This window comes from Giraffa tippelskirchi, chromosome X, assembly GCF_054371585.1.
Source record: "Giraffa tippelskirchi isolate mGirTip1 chromosome X, T2T-mGirTip1v1.2.pri, whole genome shotgun sequence".
Taxonomy (NCBI): Eukaryota; Metazoa; Chordata; class Mammalia; order Artiodactyla; family Giraffidae; genus Giraffa; species Giraffa tippelskirchi.
Genome location: NC_137289.1, coordinates 49,467,933 through 49,492,799, shown reverse-complemented (window position 1 = coordinate 49,492,799; position 24,867 = coordinate 49,467,933). Strand labels below are relative to the sequence as shown.

Sequence of the window (24,867 nt, the reverse complement as noted above, 5' to 3'; positions counted from 1 at the left end):
AAAGTCCTTCAAAATGTTGGTACCATTGGAAACAGCCACCTTTGGTAGAGGAGTACTATTTTATACCTCCACCTGATAATTTTAGTTGATCTGATGTGTTAAAGGTGTATTGCTTTGTTTGCACTAATTTGATTACCAGGATGTTTAGTATTTTTTGTTGTTGGCTATTGCACTTTTTACTTGATAAGTTGCCTGTTTATGAGTTTTGTTAGTTTTTCCCTAGTATCAAAAGTATTTTGCCTTTACATTTTGGTTGATAAAAATTCTTTGTGTGTTAATATGGTATAAATTTCATTATGCACATTGTATATTATCATTCTAAAAATATAAGAAACATGGATGAGCAAATGGCAAAGAAAACCAAACAAAATTCCACCACCCAGAGTCAACTACTGTTGACATTTTGATGTATATCTTCTGAAAATTTTTGTATACAAATGTGATCGTAATATGCATAACTTTTTTAACTTTACTGTGAATCTTTTCATAGCAATAAACACACACATATATAATTGTATTAGTGGCCTCATAAGTATTTAACCAGTTTCTAATTGATAATTTTGTTTCTAATTTTTTGAATGAAAAATAACGGTATGTTAGACCTCCTTATCCACCAGTCTTTTTACATTTGTCCAATTATGTCCTTAGAAAAATTCCTAGCAAAAGGATTGCAAAGTAAAATGGTATGAACTTTTGAGGACTCTTGATACATGGTTTCAAATTGCTCTTCCGAAAAATTGTGACAATTTATCTGCCCACCATCCAGCATCTGAGATATTGTCCTTCTTCCTCTGTTTGCTTAACATTGACTGTTCTATTTTGGTAAGCTTTACCAATCTGATAGATAGAAAATGATATGTCATTATTTAATTTGCATTTTTTGATTACAGGCAAAGTTGAATTTTTCAAATTTTCTTTTACAGTTTATTGGTCATTTGTATTTCTTATTTTGTAAATTGCCTGATCTTGTTCTTTGTCAATTATTTTCACCTATATCTTTTCCTTACTGATTCATAAGATTACATTCTATATTAAGAATATTATTCTTTTGGCAATCATATATATTTTAAGTATTGCTTTTTATTTTGGTGTCTGTCAGTTGTATTTCATCAAGATTTTCCAGTTTATTGCATACAACTTTATTCTTATTTTTAAATAATCTTTACTATGCTGTAGTAATTGTTTAATTTTTGAATTTTAAACTTTGGCTGGATTTCTCTGTTTTGTTTTTTCAATATTACTGTTTCTCAACAGTTTATTTTGAAAATTTTTAAACCTATCAAAAAATTGCTAGAGTAGAATAATGACCACTTTCTATATTTACCACTTTCACTATGTTTGCTTTCTCTCCCTCCCCAAATATATGCACGTGTACAGCTGTCCTTTGCTTATTAAGTTTGGTTGTAATTTTGCTCTACATAAAATTTGAAATTTTTATATAGTTCAATCTGTTACCTTTTTCCTTTATGAATTCTGCCTTTAAGTTCATATTGGAAGCCTCTCCTCATCACAAGATTATATGTATATTCACCAGTATCTTATTCTTCTTTTATATTCACATTTTAAATTCATACAGAATTCATTTTGACTTATGGCTTTGGGTAGGAACTTTTTTCCAAATGGTGAGCTAACTTTTCTTACTACATAAATTATTCCTATAAATCAACAAGGGAACAGACCAACAATAGGCAAAAAAATAGGCAAAAGATATAACTAGATAATTTGTATAAAAGGAAATAAAAATAATGGCTTACAAACATATGAAAGCATGTCAAACTCATTTGTTATAAAAGAAATGCAAATGAAACAAGTTCAAGATAACATTTCTAATCTATTGGCACAGATCAAAAAGCTTCTAGTACTCTGTTTTGGGAACAGTCAAGGGAATCAGGCACTTCCATGCATTGCTGATGTGAGTTTAAACTGGTACATCCTTAGTGAAATGTCAGACAGAGAAAGACAAATTCTGTATAATCTCACTTATACGTGATATTTTAAAAATTGAAGTAACAGAAACAGAGGACAGTTTGGTGGTTACCAGAGGACAAAAAGAGGTGGGGAGTGAGGGGGTGGGGAAAGTGAGTGAAGGTGGTCAAAAGGTACAATCAGTTATAAGTGCTGGGAGTGTGATGTAGGGCGTGGTGACTATAAGTAATGATCCTATATTGTATATTTGAAAGTGGATAAGTGAGTTGATCTTAACACTTCTTCCAATAAGAATGCGAGGTGGTGGATGTTAACTAAACTTATTATGGTAATCATTTCACAATACATAAATACATTAAATCATTATGTTGTACAACTTGAACTTACACAATGTTCTATGTCAATAATATTGCAATAAAACTGGAAAAAATACGTTGACATTTTCTCTATGAAGGACATTTTGAAAACAATCTATCAAAAATAAAAAGAGACAAACCGTCTGACTTAGAAATTGCACTCCAAAGTATTCATCCTATAAATACAGTCATATTTGAGTGAACTAATTATTACAGCCTGATTTGTACTTTCAAAAGATTGGAAATAACCATCACTGAGTAAAAAGTGAAAGTATGAGTCACTTGGTCATGTCCAACTCTTTGAGACACCATGGACTATAGCCTGCCAGGCTCCTCTGTCCATGGAATTGTCCAGGCAAGAATGCTGGAGTAGGTTGCTATTCCCTTCTCCAGGGGACCTTCCCAACTCAGGGATCCATCCTGGGTCTCCTGCATTGCAGGCAGATTCTTTACCATCTGAGCCACCAGGGAAATCCCAACCATCACTGAGAACTAGTTTTAAATTATGTTATGTCTCCCTCCCACTCCCTTATGCAGTTATTAAAAGGAATTTGGCAGCTCAACATGTAGTTACATAGAAAGATCTCCAAGACATTTTTAAGCAACAAAAGGTAAGATGCATAACAATGTAGTGGTATGCTACCATTTGTGGGGGGAGAAAGGAATGTATAAATGTAAAATCTTTGAAAGTGCAGAGATTATCTCTGGTAAGATATACAAGAAGCTGTTAACGTTTCAGGGAGGTTGTAGTACATGGGAGAAAAAAAGACTTAGTTATCTGCATGTTATTTATATTATTTATTGAATAATTTACCATTCACTATTGGCAGTGGTTCATACAAGATGCTGTCTTTGTCATATACTAAATGTTTATATGTATTTGGCTCTGGTCTGGACTTTCTTTTCTACAGATCTACCACTTCAATCCCTCAACCATATTGCACTATTTCAATTATTCATTATTCAATTTTTAACATTTAAAAATTCCTACTATGGCAAATTCTCCTTCTTTACTCTTTTTTTTTTTCTCAAAGATTTCTTTACTATACCGTTATGCTTACTTTTCCCCAAACAACTGAATTGTCTCTGTCAGGGACCCCTTTTCTCAATGTACTCTTGGGATATGATTGAAATTATTTAAAATTTATACATTATTTTTCCTTCATTCATTCTATAAATATTCATTGAGCATCTGCTCTGTGTCAGGCACTATAATACATGCTGGAAATAAATTAACAAGTCAATGAACAAGTCAAACAAGATCATTGCTCTTGAGGAGTTTACATTTTAGTTAATAGTAGTAGTGAGGAGATGGGTGATAAACAAGTAAATATATATAGGAATTAATTCAGATAATAATGAATTCCATGAAGACATTTAAAACAAGGTAATATGATATGAGGGACTTCCCAGATGGTACTTGTGGTGAAGAATCCACCTGCCAATGCAGGAGACATAAGAGACCCGGGTTCCATCCTGTGGTCAGGGAGATCCCCTGGAAAAGGGAATGGCCACCCACTCTAGTATTCTTGCCTGGAGAATTCCATGGACAGAGGATTCTGGTGGGTTACAGTCCCTAGGGTCACAAAGAGTTGGGCACAACTGAAGCAACCTAGCACACATGCAATGTGATATGAGTATCTGTTTCAGCAAACGGAGAGGAGTATTTTAGATCAAGTCTCCCAAGGAGTTGACATTGAACTGAGACGTAAATGAGAAGAAGCCTTATGAGGATCTAGAGGATAGGTGTCCCAAGCTGAAGTTAGACATCAAGGGTTCTGTTTTGTATCTTTGAAGCTTGATGTATGTAAGTCATCAGTGTGATAATGTCAGGTAGGCAGTCAGAGGAGAGGTCAGTACTGAAGTCATCAACATATAAATAGTATTTGACACCACAGGAGGAGGTGAATTGGCTTAGGGGGAATGCAAATAGAGAAGGGAAGATCCTTAAGGACTAAATGCCACAGAGGTTCCTGGGAGGAGGAGAACCCAGGAAAGAAGACTGAAAAGAAGCAGGCAGTAAGGTAGGAACAAAAACAGAAGATTATAGCATAACTGCCAAGAGAAAAATGTGTTTCAAGGGAAAGAGAGCGGTTCTATCTTTACACTGTTAAGTCTTCCCATTGAGAAACATAATATGTCTCTCCATTCATTTACGTCTTCTTTTATGCCTTTTCTGTTTCTCAGTGAAATTTTGTGGTTTTCTTCACAGAGGTCCTTAGCACACTCCCAAAATATTTTGTTTTTCTCTGAGTAAAAAAATTACTCACTTTAGCTTGGTCTGGGCTTATTTTGCTAAAAGATCCTGCTGCAACTTGATATTAATGTTTTTATTACTGACTACTTGAATTATCTGTTATACTTGTCTATATTGTGTGTGTGTGTGTTTTAAACTGATTTTAGTTCCTTATATTACTTCATTTTGAATGATTTGTTCTTTCTCTTAGAATTCAGAAGATGTCTATGCATGTGAATTTTTTTAAGTGGAAAATATTTTCAATATTCATGAAAGTAGTTCAAGTTAATTGTAAAAATACAAGCAGTACAGAAAGGTGTAAAGTAAAAAATAAAAGTTTTTATGAAAGTAGTTCCACTTTTCAAAGAGAAACTTTAATTGTTTTGTGTATATCCTTCCACATATTTATCTATGCATACATGAACTACATATACATATTTTTTTCTTTACAAAATTGGATACTAGTTATATACCACAGTCAGCTTTTCTTCCCTTAAAATATATGATGAACATATATTTCACCATATATATATTAAAACAGAGTTTTAATTCATCCTTATCCTTTAACCATATATATATTAAAACACAGAGTTTTAATTCATCCTTATCCTTTAACCAAATAGAGATTCACCTATTTTAAAAATATTTAAATTTATTTTAATTGGAGGATAGTTGATTTATAATACTATGTTGGTTTCTGCCATACATCAGCATGAATCTGCCATAGGTATATATATGTCCCCTCCCTCCTGAGCCTCCCTCCCACCTCCAACCCCATCCCACCCTTCTAGGTTGTCACACAGCACTAGCTTTGGGTCATACATCAAATTTCCACCTGCTATCTCTTTTACCTATGGTAATGTATGTGTTTCAATGTTACTCTTTCAGTTCATCCCTCCCTCCCTCCCCCAATATGTCTACAAGTCTGTTCTCTATGTCTGCATCTCCACTGATGCCCAACAAATAGGTTCATCAGTACCGTTTTTCTAGATTCCTTATATATGCATTAATATACTATGTTTGATTTTCTCTTTCTGACTACTTTACTTTGTATAATAGACTCCTAAAATGCCTGGAAAATCCCATGGATGGAGGAGCCTGGTAGGCTACAGTCCATGGGGTCTTCAAGAGTTGGACACGACTGAGCGACTTCACTTTCACTTTTCACTTTCATGCATTGGAGAAGGAAAGGGCAACCCACTCCAGTATTCTTGCCTGGAGAATCCCAGGGACAGAGGAGCCTGGTGGGCTGCTGTGTATGGGGTCGCACAGAGTTGGACACGACTGAAGTGACTTGGCGGCAGCAGAAAAATGTCCTATAACTTTAACTCCTAAAGTAACTCCTAAAAATAATTTAATTTTAATTCCTTTAATAATTCAGCATGTGTTTCATTTTTTTTTAATTAGTTTATTTTCTATTTTTTAACTTTACAATATTGTATTGGTTTTGCCATACATTGACATGAATCCGCCATGGGTGTACATGTGTTCCCCTTCCAGAACCCCCCTCCCACCTCCCTCCCCATCACATCCCTCTGGGTCATCTCGGTGCACCAGCCCCGAGCACCCTGTATCATGCATCGAACCTGGACTGGCGATTCGTTTCACATATGATAATTTACCTACTTCCATGCCATTCTCCCATATCATCCTGCCCTCACCCTCTCCCATAGAGTCCAAAATACAGTTCTATACATCTGTGTCTCTTTTGCTGTCTCGCATACAGGGTTGCTGCTCAGCTGCTGCTCAGTTGCTTCGGTCGTGTCTGACTCTGTGCGACCCCATAGACGGCAGCCCACCAGGCTCCGCCGTCCCTGGGATTCTCCAGGCAAGAACACTGGAGTGGGTTGCCATTGCCTTCTCCAATGCATGAAAGTGAAAATTGAAAGTGAAGTCGCTCAGTCATGTCTGACCCTTGGCGACCCCGTGGACTGCAGCCCACCAGGCTCCTCCGTCCATGGGATTTTCCGGGCAAGAGGACTGGAGTGGGGTGCCATTGCTTTCTCCGCATACAGGGTTATCTTTACGATTTACTAAATTCCATATATATGCGTAAGTATACTGTATTGGTGTTTTTCTTTCTGGTTTACTTCACTCTGTATAATAGGCTCCAGTTTCATCCACCGCCCCTGTTGTGTCAGGGCGGAAATTAGACACTGAAGAGACCAGCAAACAGAAGAAGCTAAAATAAACAGAGGGAACTGCTTTGGAAGTGACAGGTGCAATAGATTAAAACCCTGTAGTGAGCACTGACTACATAGGAAGGGGCCTATAGACCTTGAGAAGTACAAGCTGGACTAAGGAACTATCTGAAAATGAACTGACCCCACAGTGTCCACAACAGCTCCAGAGAAAGTCCTAGATATATTTTTACTATTATCAGCATGTGTTTCTTAAGAATGGGTATATTGTCTTACATAATAGTACAGTTTCCAACTTCAGGAAATATAGCATTGGAACAATAATTTTTCTAGTCTTCTATGGCTTCCCTTGTGGCTCAGCTGGTAAAGAATCCACCTTCAATGCGGGAGACCTGGGTTCGATCCCTGGGTTGGGAAGATCCCCTGGAGAAGGGAAAGGCTACCCACTCCAGTATTCTGGCCTAGAGAATTCCATGGAGTGTATAGTCCATGGTGTCGCAAAGAGTCGGACACAACTGAGCAACTTGCACTTTCGTCCATGTTACACTTATGTTAATTGACCCCCAAATGTCCTTCTAGTAGAGTATTCAGTCTCGGGTCAGGTATTACAGTTAACAGTCATGCTATTTTTGGTTTTGTTTGCACTGACAGTTTTGAAGAATACAGTCTCATCTTCTCTTTTTTTCACAAAAGGTTTCTCATTTTTTTTCTGATATATTCTCATAATTAGATTTAGTCTATGCACATCTGGCCAGAATAGTACTTAATGATGCTGTGTCCTTCTTGGGGTGCCATTCAGTAGACACGCAATGTTTATCTGTTTCTCCTTGGTGAAGTTACTTGTGACCATTCAGTCAAGGTGTTATCTGATTTATCCACTGTATAATTAGTATTTTCCCTTGAAAATAATAAGCAGTCTATAGAGAGCCACTTTCATAACATGAAAATATCCTTCTTTTCCATCAAAAATTTTCCATAGACTAAGCATCCATTGATGATTCCTGCCTGGACCGATCTTTAGCATAATGACTGAAAAATGATAATCTTTCAATTTATCACTTCCTTCACATTTACCAGTTGGCACTCAGCATTCTAGGAAAGCAAAATACCTCTTTCCTCTCCAGTTTACTTATCTGTCTAGTTGTTATCAATATGAATTCCCGGATTCTTACTTTTTCAGTGTTTTATAATTAATTGCTGCCCCCCCTTTTTTTCCTGATCCTAATTTTGTTTCAGACTTGGCCAATGGTGGCTCCTTCAAGGTGGCTCCTGTTTCCCATCACTTTTCTAAAGTACTTCCTTACTTTCTTCAATAATAGTGTATACCAGGCTCCTCTTATGCCTACCCTGCCCCATTTCTGAAACCAGCCATTTCTCTCTGGTTCCTTTTAGTACTATTTATTTTCTTTTCAAAGACTCCATATTACTCAACTCTACAACATAGCATATTTATTTAAACTTACCCCTAAGATTGGACGATATAAGTTGTTTCCAGTTCTCTCATTATTATAAATGCAGCTGGGTATTCTATTTGTACCTAAATTGGATGACAGTTTGTACAACAAATGAGTGCTGCAAAACCAGGGTTTGTAGAACCAAATACCTTTGAGAGGATCTATTTGCATGAGTTGATATGCATGGGGGTTTAAAGAAATTGCATTTTGTTCCCTGATCAAGGTCTTTTTGTTAACTAAGGTAGAGGGAGGGAGAAGATAACGTGGATAGGTAGGTGCACTTAGAAAATGCTGTACATCATTATACAGAGCCAAAAAAATTTTTGTGGCACTATATTTTAGCAATGTCAAAGAGGAAACAAAGAAGAAATTATAAATCAAACAGATTCTATATTTGATCAGAGAAGGCCACTTCCTATAGAAGGAGCAGAAAGGTAGAAGGATCATTAGGATACTCTTTTTTTATGGTTTACAGTACAGGAATATTATCATGAGGTTTAAATTATGGGATAATGACTCATATTCTGAAAATCATGGAACCTCTTTATTTGTGAAGTGTGCCTAGTTTTGAAATCCCCTGATCCTTTGAGGTTTGGAGCCTGTATTGAGTCCAATGACCTATTTTTCTCCTTGATCCCTTCTTTAGTAAATTTAGTACTATGAGCAGGAGATGGAAGAGTGGGTTGCCTTAAAACTATTTAATAAGGGGGGACCACCCCATCAGCACACAGACAAAAGCAGGTGAGTGTGAATTTGATCATATGATTTATAGAATTGGCAACTGAAGCTTATATAAAGTGGATTGCACTTTTGTGAATAGGGCTGAGATCAAAAATTACTTCTTTAATGTGTAACTCATGTAAGGAATTGTGAAAAGGGATAAGGATAGCCAGACTATTATGTATAATATCTTATAATTCTTTCTGATGTCTTTCAGTGAATACTAATAAATACTCCTAGAAATAAGAATGGGTCCTCTCCAATAACCAGCAGCTCTCAAACAAAATGCCCTCCCAGTCCTGAAGAAGGAAAACTAACAAAATTTTCTTTTCCCCAATCCTCAGGTGGCAAGTATATCTCATACTTGTTCATTTAGAATTAATTATTCAGTTACTGGGATCTTAGTTTTAAAACAGTCTAGTCTTTATTCTTTTTCAAACAGTGTGCACTTTAGAAGAGAAGGTTAAATTAAATCAAGGTCAATATTTCCTAACTCCATGCCTTCAAATTATTCTCTTTATGAACCATACCATTGGAAGGAACTGAAACTGTTCCCTAGAACATATCATGGATAAGCAATTATATACCAGGCTCACTAGTTCCATGTACAAGAAAAGAGATATTTTAGTCTAGATGCCTTGGTTATTTGATGAATATCCCCAAATCCAAAGGTAAGAAAATGGACATGGGAAAAAACACTGCCTTGATTTGAGTCCCACTTCAACCATTCTCTAGCTTACAACCTTTGACAAATACCTTAACATTTCTAATATAGTCTGCTTCTCTATAAAATAAGAATAAGAATCTATCGTATGACTAAGATAGCATAGACTTGTCTCTGCCTGCTCCTCCCTATTAAACACAACTTCAAATGCAGGAAATAATGCAAGATAAGTTTGAGTAACGGTAAGAGGAAAATGTATTGGTTTGGGACAAAAGGAATAGAGGAAAAACAGCAGCAATGCATAGAACCACCCAACAGAAGAATATGACCCAGGCCCAAAATGTCCTGACTCCCACCCTAGAAACAGAAGACAGCCTAGGTAGGCTCATTCTTCCTCCAATGATGCAAGTTCCATCGATAAGACCAAGCAAGCCTAGAAAGTAGTGAAGATTGATTCACTGGAAGTCTTATTGACAATAAGCAGCTTGGTGAAGTGCTCTTTTTGAGATTGGGCCCAAAATTCTGTTCCTCCCCTGAGAAATACTGGAGTGACAGGCACCAGGGAGTGGCCTGACATGGGAAGCCTTTATGTCCCTGCAGGTCAGAGACTTCCTTCTCCTTCCCCGAGGCAGTTGGACAGATGGATGACACCAGCAAGAAGGACTATGCCACAAAAAGTAGCCAAGTCTGTACCCCTTTGATCTCCTGGGCCTGAGACTCCCCTTTCCCTCAGTGGGATAAACTCACTGGATGAACTTGTTAGTAGAGTGAAGATGACAAGAGGACAGAATCAGTTGAAGATAGATTGAAGATAGATTGATAGAAGATAGATTGATAGATTCATTGATAGAAATTACCTAATCAGAACAACAGAGAGAAAATATTCTGGGGAAAAAAAAGGAAAACAGCTTCTGTCTGGGACCAGTGCAGCAATAACAAAAGATCCAACATTTGTATCATTGGAGTCCAGAAGGAAAGGAGAGAATGGGACTGAGAGTATTTGAGAAACTAAGGCCAAAAACTCCCCAAATTTGACAAAAGGCACAGATTTACAGGTTCAAGAAGGTGAATAAACCCCAACCAGGATAAACCCAAGAAAATCCATGTCAAGAAACATCATAATTAAACTTCTGAAAATTAAAATGGGGGTAAAAAATGTTGGGTCATTTTGAGGATTAACTGATGTAATTCATAGAAATTACTTGGGGCATAGCAAATACTCAAAATATATGAACTATCATTATAAGCTTCTTTCTTCATTATCTCCTAGATAGTCAGAGATGATCCTTGAATCATCAGAACGGTATATATATCATTATGTCCAGAAACAGAGGTTTCTTTCCCTATCTTACAGGTCTCATAACTTTTCAGAATGGGGATGTCTAATGTATGTTTCTTAGAAAAGGGGCAGGGCAGGAAGAAAGAAGGGTAAATTACTTGGGAACCCAGTCAGTGTCCTAGTAGGAAAGAGATGACATGCTTAAATGGTATAATTGAGGAAAACTTATTAAAGGTGCTATTAGCAAATGCGTAGGCAAGGTTAGGGAAATGTAACAAAGGATGGTATAAGATCCTAAGACTAGAAACAGTGAGGAGTCTATAGGCACAAGAGAGCAAGTGGAAGTCACTCAGTTGTGTCTGACTCTTTGCGACCCCATGGACTATACAGTCCATGGAATTCTCCAGGCCAGAATACTGGGGTGGGTAGCCTTTCCCTTCTCCAGGGGATCTTCCCAGCCCAGGGATCAAACCCAGGTCTCCTGCATTGCAGGCCAATTCTTTACCAGCTGAGCCAGAAGGGAAGCCCAAGAATACTGGAGTGGGTAGCCTATCCCTTCTCCAGCAGATATTCCTGACCCAGGAATTAAACCAGGGTCTTCTACATTGCAGGTGGATTCTTTACCAACTGAGCTATCAGGGAAGCCGCAAGAGAGCAAGAGGACTGCACAATTGACAAAATCCATTAAAAGCTGTATAAGAGGGCACCCAGACAGAAGGTATGGCCCTTGTTCGATTGACTTAGACAACCATTGTAATGCAGCAGAGAAGAAATTGAAGAAATAAACATGCTGATTTCACTATGATGCCCTTAAGTCATCTGCCAGTATTTCCCATTGGTCAAACCTAATGTGAAGCCAGAGGGCAAGATGACCTGTTGATGAAGCTTATAAAGTCCAGTTTCCCAGGTCACAGATCAGGATGAAAAAGGGTAGAAATGGATCTGGGGGGACAATGGAAAATAGCTAGGTCCAGAAGTTTGAGTCTATCGATCATTCATACTGTAACTAATATAAATTATTTTATTCAATAACCAGAATTATTTCCTTTTGGCTAGTAAGCTGAGGGAACAAGATCTTAGGGAAAGGGGAAGAACAAGAAAGAAGATTATTTTTTAGTATAAATCACTTTTTTATTGAGATATATGATTGATGGACAATGTTACGTGTTTTGGGTGTACAACATAGTGATTCGCAATTTTTAAAGGTTACATTCCATTAATAGTTATTATAAAATGTTGGTTATAGTTTCTGTGTTGTACTATATACCCTTGTAGTTTATTTATTTTATACATAGTAGTTTGTACCTCTTAAACCCTACCCCTATCTTGCCCCCTCCCCTTGCCTCTCCCCATTGGTAATCACTGGTTTGTTCTCTATATTTGTGAGTCTGTTTCTCTTTTGTTATATTCACTAGTTAGTTTTATTTTTTTAGATTCTACATATAAGTGATATCATACAGTATTTGTCTTTCTCTGTCCACTTTTGAGGAGGGCATCTTGGGTTACTTTGAACTTCTTGAGGCCACGGGATAATATGATGGTCCTGGATAGCGGTGAAGAGAGTCTAACCGGAAATGAGAGTGTGGATCAGAAAAGAAGGTGAAGTGAAGTGAAATGAAGTGCAAGTCACTCAGTCATGTCCAACTCTTTGCTCCTCCATGGACTATACAGTCCATGAAATTCTCCAGGCCAGAATACTGGAGTAGGTAGCCTTTTCCTTCTACAGGGGATCTTCCCAACCCAGGGATCAAAACCAGGTCTCCTGCATTGGAGGCAGATTCTTTACCATTTGAGCCACAAGAAAAGAAGGTGAGAAGTGTCAAAGCCAACTGGGCATACTCTGCAATTTGGCTTCAGCCCTAGTGATCATCTAAACCTCCTTGCCTCATTTCCTCTGGCACCTTAACAGATATATCATACAAAATTGAGTGAAGATAGCCATCTGAATCTTGGCTCAAAGCTTTCAAAGCTTAGCAGTACCTTAAGAATGACTAATGTCAGAGTTTTTCAAATTTTGAAAAGATAGTTTTATGTCTGCCAAGGCAACTGAAGTGTATAGATTTATATAATCAACTGTTTTAAAGCAGGAATTTCCTGTATTCACATATTATCAGAGCTCAGATTTCGTTTAATATACCTAAATGCACTCACTTGAACACTGATTGTTATCTTAAAACCAAATGATTAGAAATTCATAATGGCTATTCGAAAGACAATTTCTCATATGGATTAAGGGATTCTGAAGCCACATTTGTAACCATCATTTACCAAAAGAGCCACAGGATTGAATGCTGTATGTCCTGTAGTACCTCTTGCAATCTAATATTTTAACAGAGAAACCAGAGGTATAGAAGCGTATAAAATGATACCAACAAAACTCAAAGTAGCTTATGAATTTTTGAGTATCTGTCCTCTAATAACATGTGAAAAAGCACAGATTTTAGCTACTGATAAAAATACTGAATTCTAAAAATCTTGGCTTTCCTCAGGTCTCCTATCCTGGAAATAATCTCCTTTGACTCTGTGTGGTTTTAAGAGCAAAGAAAACTACAACTCCACTCTCTAAGCATTGATTCTAACTGGCTCTTTATTGTTTTACTGAAAATCATGGATAAGGCCACCCTGTTAGGCTCACAATTTTAAATAAGAAATAACTCTACTGTGTTCACCCCCGCCCCTTTCAAAGGTGAGAGGGAATGTTCTCTGCAAGGTTTTGTTTTATATTTTATAGGGAGGCCAGATAAAAAAGAGACATCAAATGTTTTATGAATTTTTTTGTGACAGCACTATTCAAAATGCCTAAGCTTTTATTTTCTATGGATAATCAAATGTAAACAAAATATCTATACTGAACAAAAGCTGAAAAGCAGAACAATATATGGAAATTTTGACTGAATTTCTCAGAACTAATTTTAAGATGAGAAGCAGAATGCATTTATATTCCCTAATTTCTTTCTTTCCCTAAAGTCTGCTCTTTGCTGTCTACAAACATAGATCTCCAATAGGAGATGTTACTGAAATCTTAAAATTTTGATCAATGACATGCTTTGTGGAAAAGTCATTTTTACAGTCATTTTAGAAAACAGTTTGGATATTTCTTAATAGGTATTTACCTAAGGGAAAGAGAAACATATGCCCATACAAAACCCTGTAAGCGACTATTTATAGCAGCTCCATTCATAATTGCCCAAACTGGAGACAGCCCAAATATCTATCAGCTAGAGAGTGGAGAAGCAAGCTGATTCATCCATCCATGCAACAGGATACAATTCAACCATAATAGGAACAAACTACTAATACATGCAACAACATGGATAAATCTCATATTTGTGTTGCTATGTGAAAGAAACCAGACTCAAAAGGCTACATACTGTATGATTCTATTTATATAACATTAGGGAAAAGGAAAAAAAAAGTGACAAGAACATAAATCAAACCAGTGATTGCCAGTGGCTGGGGAAGGGGTAAGGGTTGACTACAAAGGGAATATTTGTGATTGTGATACAGTTCAGTTCAGTTTAGTCACTCAGTCGTGTCTAACTCTCTGTGACCCCATGGACTGCAGCATGCCAGGCTTCCCTGTCCATCACCATTACACAGCTGTATACAGTTGTTAACGGCTTTCCTGGTGGCTAAGCCAGTAAAGAATCCGCCGGCAATGCAGGAGACCTGGGTTCAATCCCTGGATCAGGAAGATCCCCTGGAGAAGGGAATGGATACCCACTCCAGTATTCTTGCCTGGAGAATCCCATGGACAGAGGAGCCTGGCAGGCTACACTCCATGGGGTCACAACCAGTTGCACAGGACTAAGTGACTAAGCACATAGTACAGTTGTTAAAATCCATAGAATATACACTGAAAGGGTGAAATTCACTGTATCTCAATAAATCTCCCTGTAATAAAACAAATTGTGAGCTATTAAGTTAATTATTATGGCTAATAATTAGAGATGATTAATCAAATGAGGAAATTTTCAGGACTTTGCTTCTCTTCTTGCACACATCTTTGTTGGTTCATGGCATATTCACACTTTTACCAAAGAGTGATAGAAGCCAAAATAAGAATGTGGTAAACCTTAAGTCTGTTGGTGTATATTAACCTTGAAAAGTATAGAGATAAGTTTAGGAAAAGCAAGGTCTAAAATTAGATTTAAGAGCTTTGTTTTTGTGAATAAATTATATCCATCAATATTTCCAATATTAGAAATTAAAACTGAGAAAAGTTAAAATATTTATTTCTTAATTCATTTAAAATGAACAATACTCTTGCTCAGTCACTCAGTCATGTCTGACTCTTTGTGGCCCCATGGACTATAGCCCACCAGGCTCCTCTGTCCATGGAATTTTCCAGGAAAGAATCCTTCTCCAGGGGATCTTCCTGGCCCAGGGATCGAATCCACATCTCTTGAATCTCCTGCATTGGCAGGCCTATTCTTTACCCCTGCACCACCTGGGAAGCCATTATATGTTAAGATAGTAACATATAGCTGTTAAAAAATAGCTACATTAAAAATACAATAGTGAAAAGTGAGAAGAGTGACATTATTTTGCATTTTTGCAAATCTTTGTCATGTCTGGCTTAATAGAAGACAGCTGGATTCTTCTATCTGCTTCTCCAGTTTATTGTGATACTCACTCCACCATATACTTATAAGAGAATGAGAGTGAAAAAAGCAAATAATATTTTAGTATTATTATGAAAATAGATTTGATCTCACAGACCCCTTGAAAAGATATTGAAGACCTGCAAAGTTCCCCAGACTACACTGTGAGAACAGCAGTTCTATATAATTAGTGTGGGGGAAAAGGACACAATATTTATGAAATACCTACTATGAGCTAGGCACTGTGCTTAATGCTTTGCATACACTCTGTGTGTGCATGCTAAGTTACTTTAGTCATGTCTGACTCTTTGTGACCCCATGGACTGTAGCTCACCAGGCTCCTCTGTCCATTGGATTTCCCAGGCAAGACTACTGGAGTTGGCTGCCATTTCCTTCTCCAGGGGATCTTCCTGGCCCAGGGACTGAACCCATGTCTCTTGCGTTGCAGGTGGATTCTTTACTGCTGAGCCACCAGGGAATCCTTTTGCATACCTTACTTGTTATTTTTCCCATTTTATAGATGAGGAAATAGATGTTCAGGGGATTTCCCTAGTGGTCCTGTGGTTAAGACTCCATGCTTCCAATGCAGGGGGTGTGAATTTTATCTCTGGTCAGAGAATTAAGATCCTACATACTGTGTAGTATGGCCAAAACATAAATAATTATTTAAATTAAATAATATTTAAAAAAGAAAAAGAAACAGATGTTCAGGGCCATTAAGAGGTTGAGATCACACCAGTGGTAAATGGCAGAGTTAAGTTTGAACCCTAGGCCTTTCTGCCTATAAAACAGGGGCTTTCTTCACCATTTTTTACTAATAAGTGAAGTGTGCACACAGAACCTGTTTCCATCCTGTAGTTGAAAAAATAGTATTTTATATTATTGGAGCAAGTAGATATTTTGTATAATTACTGTTTTATTTCATGTGTTTAGAATTTATTCCTGATGAAATTGAAAGGGATTGATGACTCAGAGGAAAGGCATGAATTAATGCTAATAGAAGTGCATTCCAAACTCCCTTTAAAACTCTCCTTTTCCCTTTTTATCCCACAGGATCTCTTGCAGGAGGGGATCGATAAAACTAATTCTTACTTAGGTGTTAGGAATTTAATGATACTCCTCTGAGGAGTGTTTTTACTACCTGAGGGTGGAGAATGGCTCTTATTTATCTTTGTAACCCCAGCAACCTGTATGCTGTCTGGAACAGTCAGTATTCAATAAATATCGGTTGCCTTTATAGACTAATGGGAAGTAAAAAGCAAAAGAGGGAGTTCTTAAAACCAAAGGGAGAGCAGAATTTCAGTCATCAGCAGAGGAAATATATTTATTGGATTCAACAAATCACAGCATCCAGAAAACTATGTGTCCAACTGCAGGCAAAGACAGCAACAGCTACTTTCATGTAAATGCCCTGTACATTCAGTTTTGATCTGATTATTCTAGAAACTCTAGAAGGTAATTACTCTTTTAAAATGTTAAAATCACCTGTTAATTACCAACATTAACATTTTGGGGGGCCACATTGTTTTTATGCTGTTGGTTCTCCTCGTGGGTGTTAGAGAAATGGACAGAGGAGAACACCATTTCAACTTGTTAGGTAGTTACAATAGGAAACAGGAGTCCAGAATGACGGTGGCTAAAAGACAAGGAAGGGAAAAGCTCGTGAAAATAGAACAAAGGAAGGTCCGAGGACCCGGAGTGAGGACCTCAGGTAGAACAAACAACACTCCTGGCTAACCCAAATTTGCATAGGACAGGCCTAGGGGGAGGAAAAAACATAAAAAGAGGAGCCAAAGCGCGCCCGCTCTCTCTCTTTCTCCCGCGCGCTGGGGCGTTCTCTTCACATCTTTGGGTCGGCATGCCCTCACGCTTCGAGGATGGATTTTCCTGCTATTATCTAAACAAAATAGAGCTGTAACACTGATTCGTCTAAGAGCTATAACACGGTCTGTCCAAGACCCGAGAGCTGTGACCCCCGAGGGGTCTAATGTCCGTCCCTCCACATCTTTGTTGTGAGGAGACAGAACTGAGGGGCGTACACTCGCTGACAAACTCATAGAGATGTTAATTACTCTCCTCATTAATGGTTTGTCTTGATTGTAGCTTCTGTAGTAATTAAAATAAAGCTCCTAGTCATATTTTCCATTTGTTCCATTTGGCCATTTGACCTAAACTACAAGGGAAGAGGCCTAGTCATTGTGGATAGGATCAAAAGCAGGGCACAGTGCGTAATCTGCGTGTTCTACTGTCAACTAGTCTCTGCCCGATATCAATACTAGTTTTGTCTGTAGCCAAATTGTTTACATTGCATGTAGTTTTTTAAACCTGCAGAGAAATAATGCAAATGATAATTGTGTGTGATGATTAAGGAAATATGTTTTTAATTTAAAATTCGAAAATAACTGTGTTCAAAGTAATAGCTTCCAGCTAGAGCTCATGCTGGGAAAGATTGAAGGCAGGAGAAGGGGAAGACAGAGGATGAGATGGTTGGATGGCATCACCGACTCAATGGACATGAGTTTGAGTAAACTCCGGGAGTTGGTGATGGACAGGGAGGCCTGGCGTGCTGCAGTCCATGGGATCACAAAGAGTCGGACACAACTGAGCGGCTGAACTAAGCTGAGAGCTCATCCTAAAAAATGCTGAAGGAGATGGGCTCATAATTCATGCTGTATTATTCAGTCTTTGTTATGTTGTTTGCAATTCTTTCAAACTTCCTCTTTCATAATCCTAAACCCAATACTGAATTTGTCCATCTGTAAATAATGATTGATAGGGTGATTGAGTTTGTCTTCTAGGTGTGACTGCTCTCTAGAATAAGGAAAAATATTAATTTCTTTTCAACCTCTAGGATAGATGACAGTTGTTATAAAATCCAAGGGACAACTTGTCTTACCCATGTGCTTGTCAGTAAAAGATCAGTCTTAGAGGAATTCAGATATTAATTATACCAGTTTCTTAGATATTTGGAACCCATTATCACTGGCAGCCACTTTCTATGCATATTGATGTATTATTTCCACTCAGAGCCTTGGATCTCTTATTAGGATAGTCAAAATAAGTCATCACATGTGTACTAAAATTACCCTAGGTTAATATGGTTTTTATAATATTGATAATATTTAAATATGACCAGGACTTTCTTTTTTCATCACTATAGCATAAGGGTCTGAATTACTGAACTAACTAGATTCAGTTAACTTTTTGTAGGTTGAAGTAATAGCATGCTGTGAATTGTGCTAAGAGTATTTCTCACGCGTGGAAAATAAAAATGGCTAATATTTTGAGGTCACTTTTCTAACCTTTAATTTTCTCGCTAAAAGGCCACTTTGTAGTGAAGGTGGGTATGAAATGCTTCTTCTCCATTCTTGATGTTTCCCTATCATGCGGAGGGTTGGCTGTCACTGTCATGTATTTAGCTTCTCTCCACTCTTTACTGAACCTTCCTATGAGAGGTGGAGTGACATGGCTAGTGAGTTTTGGAGCAAAAAGTGAATTTGAATAATCCCCTCCTTCTTTCTTGGGAATGAGCTGCAACCTCTTTTGTTTTTCCTTTGCTCTTATAAGAAAAGGAGTCTTAACATATCCCATGGGGAAAGGCCTGGTCTCATAGATCATTGCCTGTGCCTGAGTGGTTATCTCTGTTAATTCTGGAATTCGGTATTAGGAAACCCTCTTGACTAACATTATGAGCTACATCTTCCAGCCTATCCCTTATGAGTGATAAAAGCTCATTGTTTTGTCTTATTTCACAACAGATTTTGAATTCAGGCAGGGAAAGGATGACCTTTCTAAGATGCCAACACCAATTTCCATCATCTACCTACTGAGCCATTCTTTCTAGTACCACCTATTCTCCATTCATCTGTTCCATTCTCTTTCTATCTGCTGCTGCTGCTGCTGCTGCTAAGTCGCTTCAGTCGTGTCCGACTCTGTGCGACCCCATGGACGGCAGCTCACCAGGCTCTGCCGTCCCTAGGATTCTCCAGGCAAGAATACTGGAGTGGGCTGCCATTTCCTTCTCCAGTGCATGAAAGGGGAAAGTGAAGTTGCTTAGTCATGTCCGACTCTTAGCGACCCAATGGACTACAGCCTACCAGGCTCCTCCGTCCATGGGATTTTCCAGGCAAGAGTACTGGAGTGGGGTGCCATTGCCTTCTCCGTCTCTTTCTATCTACATGCTCACTAATCCATATACCATCTGAAAAGAACTTCTGTTATCACTATGTTTTCTAGTAAGTGGTATAACCTTGGATCATACCTAGGAAGAACTCAATATCCTAGCAACTAAATAAAAAATCAATAAAAATTGAGGCAACATTTTCCCTAGGGCACTGTGAATTCAAAACTGCCCAGGTCTCCTTGCCTAAGGAGATAGGTAGTGAAGAAGTAATTCCCTTCATGAGCACTAAAATTATTTGAGACTTTTATACAAACAGTCTCATAAAAACTTCCAGTTATTTCCAGTGTGAGGTAATTGGGCAATTCCTCCTTACTTCCAACATGTTTTCTTTTCATTTTATTTTCCTTATTGAATGCTACCTCCAATGTACACTGAAAACTTATTTACCTGTAAGTAGGTTTAGGAATATGAAGAGAGGTTGGGTGGAAACACGTGGTGTGATTTCCTCCATGACTTCCTCCTCCGGATGACTCTGAGTTTGTGACACCCTAAAAAATGCCATGATAGAGGGGGAACAGTCAAGTAAATTGCCAGACCTATGGATACAACCTGGCCAAATGTTATCACCAGAACACCATGAATTTCAGGGATGACAGAAAGCGGGTATTCTGTGACAGCTTTGGATCTCAAAGTTCAAATGCAACAAGCATTCATTCCATTCTTAGCATGTGCATGACTGTACCAAATATAGTGAGGAATATGAAGATACTGCCTACCTATGGGCAATGTATTCCATCACACAGTGCTGAAATTATCTTAAAGCTATCCCAGAGTGCAGTGTCTATAACAGGGATAACAAAAATGCCAGACATTCACAACACATGCAGAGGGCCCCCAGAGCCTAAGACTTAGCTCTGGGTCATATAACATGGGGTGGAGAAATATCAATAGCCTCAGATGTGCAGATGACACCACCCTTATGGCAGAAAGTGAATAGGAACTAAAAAGCCTCTTGATGAAAGTGAAAGAGGAGAGTGAAAAAGTTGGCTTAAAGCTCAACATTTAGAAAACTAAGATCATGGCATCTGGTCCCATCACTTCATGGCAAATAGATGGGGAAACAGTGAAAACAGTGGCTGACTTTATTTTGGGGGGCTCCAAAATCACTGCAGATGGTGATTGCAGCCATGAAATTAAAAGACACTCCTTGGAAGGAAGGTTATGACCAACCTTGATAGCATATTAAAAAGCAGAGACATTACTTTGCCAACAAAGGTCCATCTAGTCAAGGCTATGGTTTTTCCAGTAGTCATGTATGGATGTGAAAGTTGGACTGTGAAGAAAGCTGAGCGCCGAAGAATTGATGCTTTTGTACTGTGGTGTTGGAGAAGACTCTTGAGAATCCCTTGGACTGCAAGGAGATCCAACCAGTCCATCCTAAAGGAGATCAGTCCTGGGTGTTCATTGGAAGGACTGATGTTGAAGCTGAAACTCCAGTATTTTGGCCACCTCATGCAAAGAGTTGACTCATTGGAAAAGACCCTGATGCTGGGAAGGATTGGGGGCAGGAGGAGAAGGGGACGACAGAGGATGAGATGGTTGGATGGCATCACAGACTTGATGGACATGAGTTTGGGTAAACTCTGGGTGTTGGTGATGGACAGGGAGGCCTGGCGTGCTGCGATTCGTGGGGTCGCAAAGAGTCGGACACGACTGAGTGACTGAACTGAACTGAACTGAAGCCTCCAACTCAATGAGGGGTGGGATGGGATGGGAGCTGGGATGGGAGGTGGAAGGGAGGTTTAAGAGGGCAGGGACATATGTATACCTATGTCTGATTCATGCTGATGTATGGCAGAAACCAATAGAATATTGTAAAGCAATTATCCTTCAATTAAAAATTAATACATCTCAACAATAAAAAAATAAAATATATCTCAACGATAAAAAAATGTAGGAATCTCCCTTACAGGTGGTCATACAATCTCAAATTCAATGTCCCCGGTGATGATGAGTTAACTATCTCAAAAAGGCAGTAAATGTTTATAAACTTTCAGTAAAATTGCATGTTACTTGGGTATTTTTGTATGTAATTTAAGCGTTTATTTTGAAAAAACATTTTCTTTTTCTACAAAGTACTCAGCGAAAGCTTGTATTACCAGGGCAACAGAAAATGTGGCATAATTACGGTTGTTGAACCAGTTGGTTACCAATGGTATCCATAGAAGATGAGGCTTTACATAAAATCTCAACCCAAAACAAGAGGAGAAAATCCTAGGGGACTTCTCTAGTAACTTGAAGCTGCTGTACTTCTTGCTGAAGTAGCTACCAAAGGCCATCTAGCTGCCACATCTTGAGAGTAGGAAAAATTGTACAAAGCATCTCTCTGGACTCCATATTATCAGGAAAGAGGGAAAGCATGCACAATAATTGAGGCAATATGATTAAAATCAAACAAGTAATTTTTAGATTCTAATAACAGAAAGAGCTCAAAGCTAAGGCAAGATTTGCCAGCCTTTCTTTTTTTAAATTGGAGGATAATTGCTTTAAAATGTTATGTTGGTTCTGTCATACAGCAATGCAAATCATTCATAATTATACATATATATATATATATATTCCCTCCCCATTGAGCCTCCCTCCCCCTTCCACCCCACCCATCTAGGTCATCACAGAGCACCAGGCTGGGCTCCCTGTGTTATATAGCAGCTTCCCACCAGTTATCTATTTTACATATGATAGTGTGTATATGTCAATGCTACTCGCTCAATTTGTCCCACCCTCTCCTTCCCCTGCTGTGTCCACAAGTCCATTCTCTATGTCTGCGTCTCCATTTCTTCCCTGTAAATAGGTTCATCAGTACTGTTTTTCTTGACTTCACTCTGTATAGCAAGCTCTAGGTTCATCCACCTCACTACAACTGACTCAAATTTGTTCCTTTTTATGGCTGAGTAATATTCTATTTTACATATGTGCCACATCTTTATTCATTCATCTGTCAATGGACATCTAGGTTCCTTTCATGTCCTGGCTATTGTAAATAGTGTTGCAATGAACATTGGGGAACATGTATCTTTCTGAATTGTCGTTTTCTCTGGGTATATGTCCAGTAGTGGGATTGCTGGGTCGTATGGTAGTTTTATTCCTAGTTTTTTAACGAATCTCCATACTGTTCTCCATAGCAGCTGTATCATTTTATGCCAGCTTTTCTATCTTTAACAACTATAGATTTGTATTCACTGTCCCTAAACCAATGCCCTGCTTATAGTAAAATTTTCATTGAATTTGTCAGTGATGAGGAAAACAAAGAGAAATAAAACTCCCTGAACCAGTGAAGTATATAACATTTTCAGTAGGTGTAAGGCCTTTTTACCCAGAGGATGAAGCTTGAGTTTTTTGTTGTTTTTTTTTTTTTTTTTTAAAGCAGCAACATCCTAGGATATATGGGAAAAAGGTACCATGGCTAAAGGTATCAAAGACAGAGTCATGGAGGGTGGTAGGAGAAAGGTTCACAGAAAAGGAAGAGAAGGAGAGGGATCACTGTACAACTGTAAATTTGTTGTTTATTCACTCAGTCATATCCAACTCTTTTGCAACCCCATAGACTGTAGCCCGCCAGGCTCCTCTGTCCATGGGATTTCCCAGCTAAGAATACTGGAGAGGGTTGCCATTTCCTTCTCCAAGGCCACCTAGGATTTGAACTCATGCCTCCTGCATTGGCAGGCAGATTCTTTACCACTGACCCACCAGGGAAGTGAACAACTGTAAGTAAATAAATATAAATATATATAAGGCATAATAATAGACGTGTGGTGTGACTCTAATCACAATGGAGTCCACTAGACTATCTTGAAAAGCATAAATTACATGGATTCCTGAGCATTATTAGAAGCAAGACAACGTGCTACAGACCTTCAGGGAAGCCAAATCTTAGCCGGTAGGATTTCCCATTGAAGGTGTAGAGGAAGTTGGGAGTAACTCAAATACTGCCAACCTGAAAGTGTGCTGTCTTCCAGGAGCACTTATCTAGGATGTGCTGTAGATCCTGCAGAGACTTACCAAAGCTATGATGATTACCCATTCCTGCTGACTCTTAAGACACCATCAGAAGATCAGAGTGATATCTTTAAAGATTGTGAAATTTGCGGTAGCAAATTGAATGGACTGGGAATCGAGGAGCACAGGTGCTATGCTTGTTTTTCTGTTTCTCCTTTTCATAGCCTGGGCCTTTGGAAGGTGGAGGCCTAATTATGCAGATTGTGTCAAATAACAGAGAAAAATGCTTAGATACTAAATCTAGGTTCAGTGGGGGAAATCAGGTATGACAGGAAAAAGGGAAAAAAAAATCAAAGTTTAGGATTTACCTGCTGATTAACATGAGAAAGCAATTAGGGAGAGGGCTAGTCAGTGTTGTGTACACAGCTGTTTGTTTACTAGTGCCTAGAGATTGTATGTGCAGTAAAGTGAAATTTGTATTAGAACTCAAGACATTAAATGTTCTCATCAGTATAACTGAGATCTGATTAAATAGAACTAGCTGGAAGTTGGAGTGGATAGGTAACAGGAAAACCTACTGTGAGAGAACTTGGAGTACAATTGTATCACCTGTCTGATATAATATACACCTGTCTGAAAATTCATGAATGGTGTTGTTAGAAGACATGCTGGCATTTTTGGGTCAGTTACACCAGTCATTCTTCAAACAGATATAGACCAGTGTTTGAGGAAAGTCATCAGGATGAAGGGACTCAAATGAAGCCTTCTGAATGTCAGATGAGGGAACCAGGAAGGTGGGAATAATGAAAGGATAGCAGGCTTTGGATTGGAAGTTGAATCCCAGCTCCACCACTTACTGGCTGTGTGACTTGGGCGCTGGATTGCACTCACTCAAATCAATGAACATCTGCTACGTGTCAGGCACTCTGCTAAACAGTCTATAATGGTGATATAAACAGGCACAGGCCTTGCTCTTGGGCTTCCCCAATGGCTCAGCGGGTAAAGAATCTGCCTGCAATGCAGGAGGCACAGGAGATTAGGGTTCGATCCCTGGCTTGGAAAGATCCCCTGGAGGAGGAAATGGCAACGCACTCCAGTATTCCTGCCTGGAAAATCCCATGGGCAGAGGAGCCTGGCGGGCTACAGTCCATGGGGTCACACAGAGTCGGACATGACTGAAGCGACTGAGCACAGCACAGATCCGCTTTTGAACCGGGCGGTCAGCGAGCTAAAGGCATCTCTTCTTCCTGGGTGACTCCTCCTTGTTCTTGTGCTGCTCAGGTGCCAATGCTGCCAGGACATGGGGTGCACAGCATGTCACACCTGGTGAAAACCTCGAGTCCCAAAGAAGTCTCCAGGGGACCACTC

The 24,867-nt window shown here is 38.6% G+C and overlaps 1 long non-coding RNA gene across 1 annotated transcript in view; it reads left to right on the top strand.

Moving 5' to 3' along the window:
- Positions 1-24,867, top strand: part of LOC145535464 (uncharacterized) — a 144,036-nt gene that overhangs the window by 18,523 nt on the left and 100,646 nt on the right. Inside the window, exon 2 of the long non-coding RNA XR_014075428.1 lies at positions 11,388-11,494. This is a non-coding gene — a long non-coding RNA (uncharacterized LOC145535464). The remainder of the gene's footprint in view (positions 1-11,387; positions 11,495-24,867) is intronic.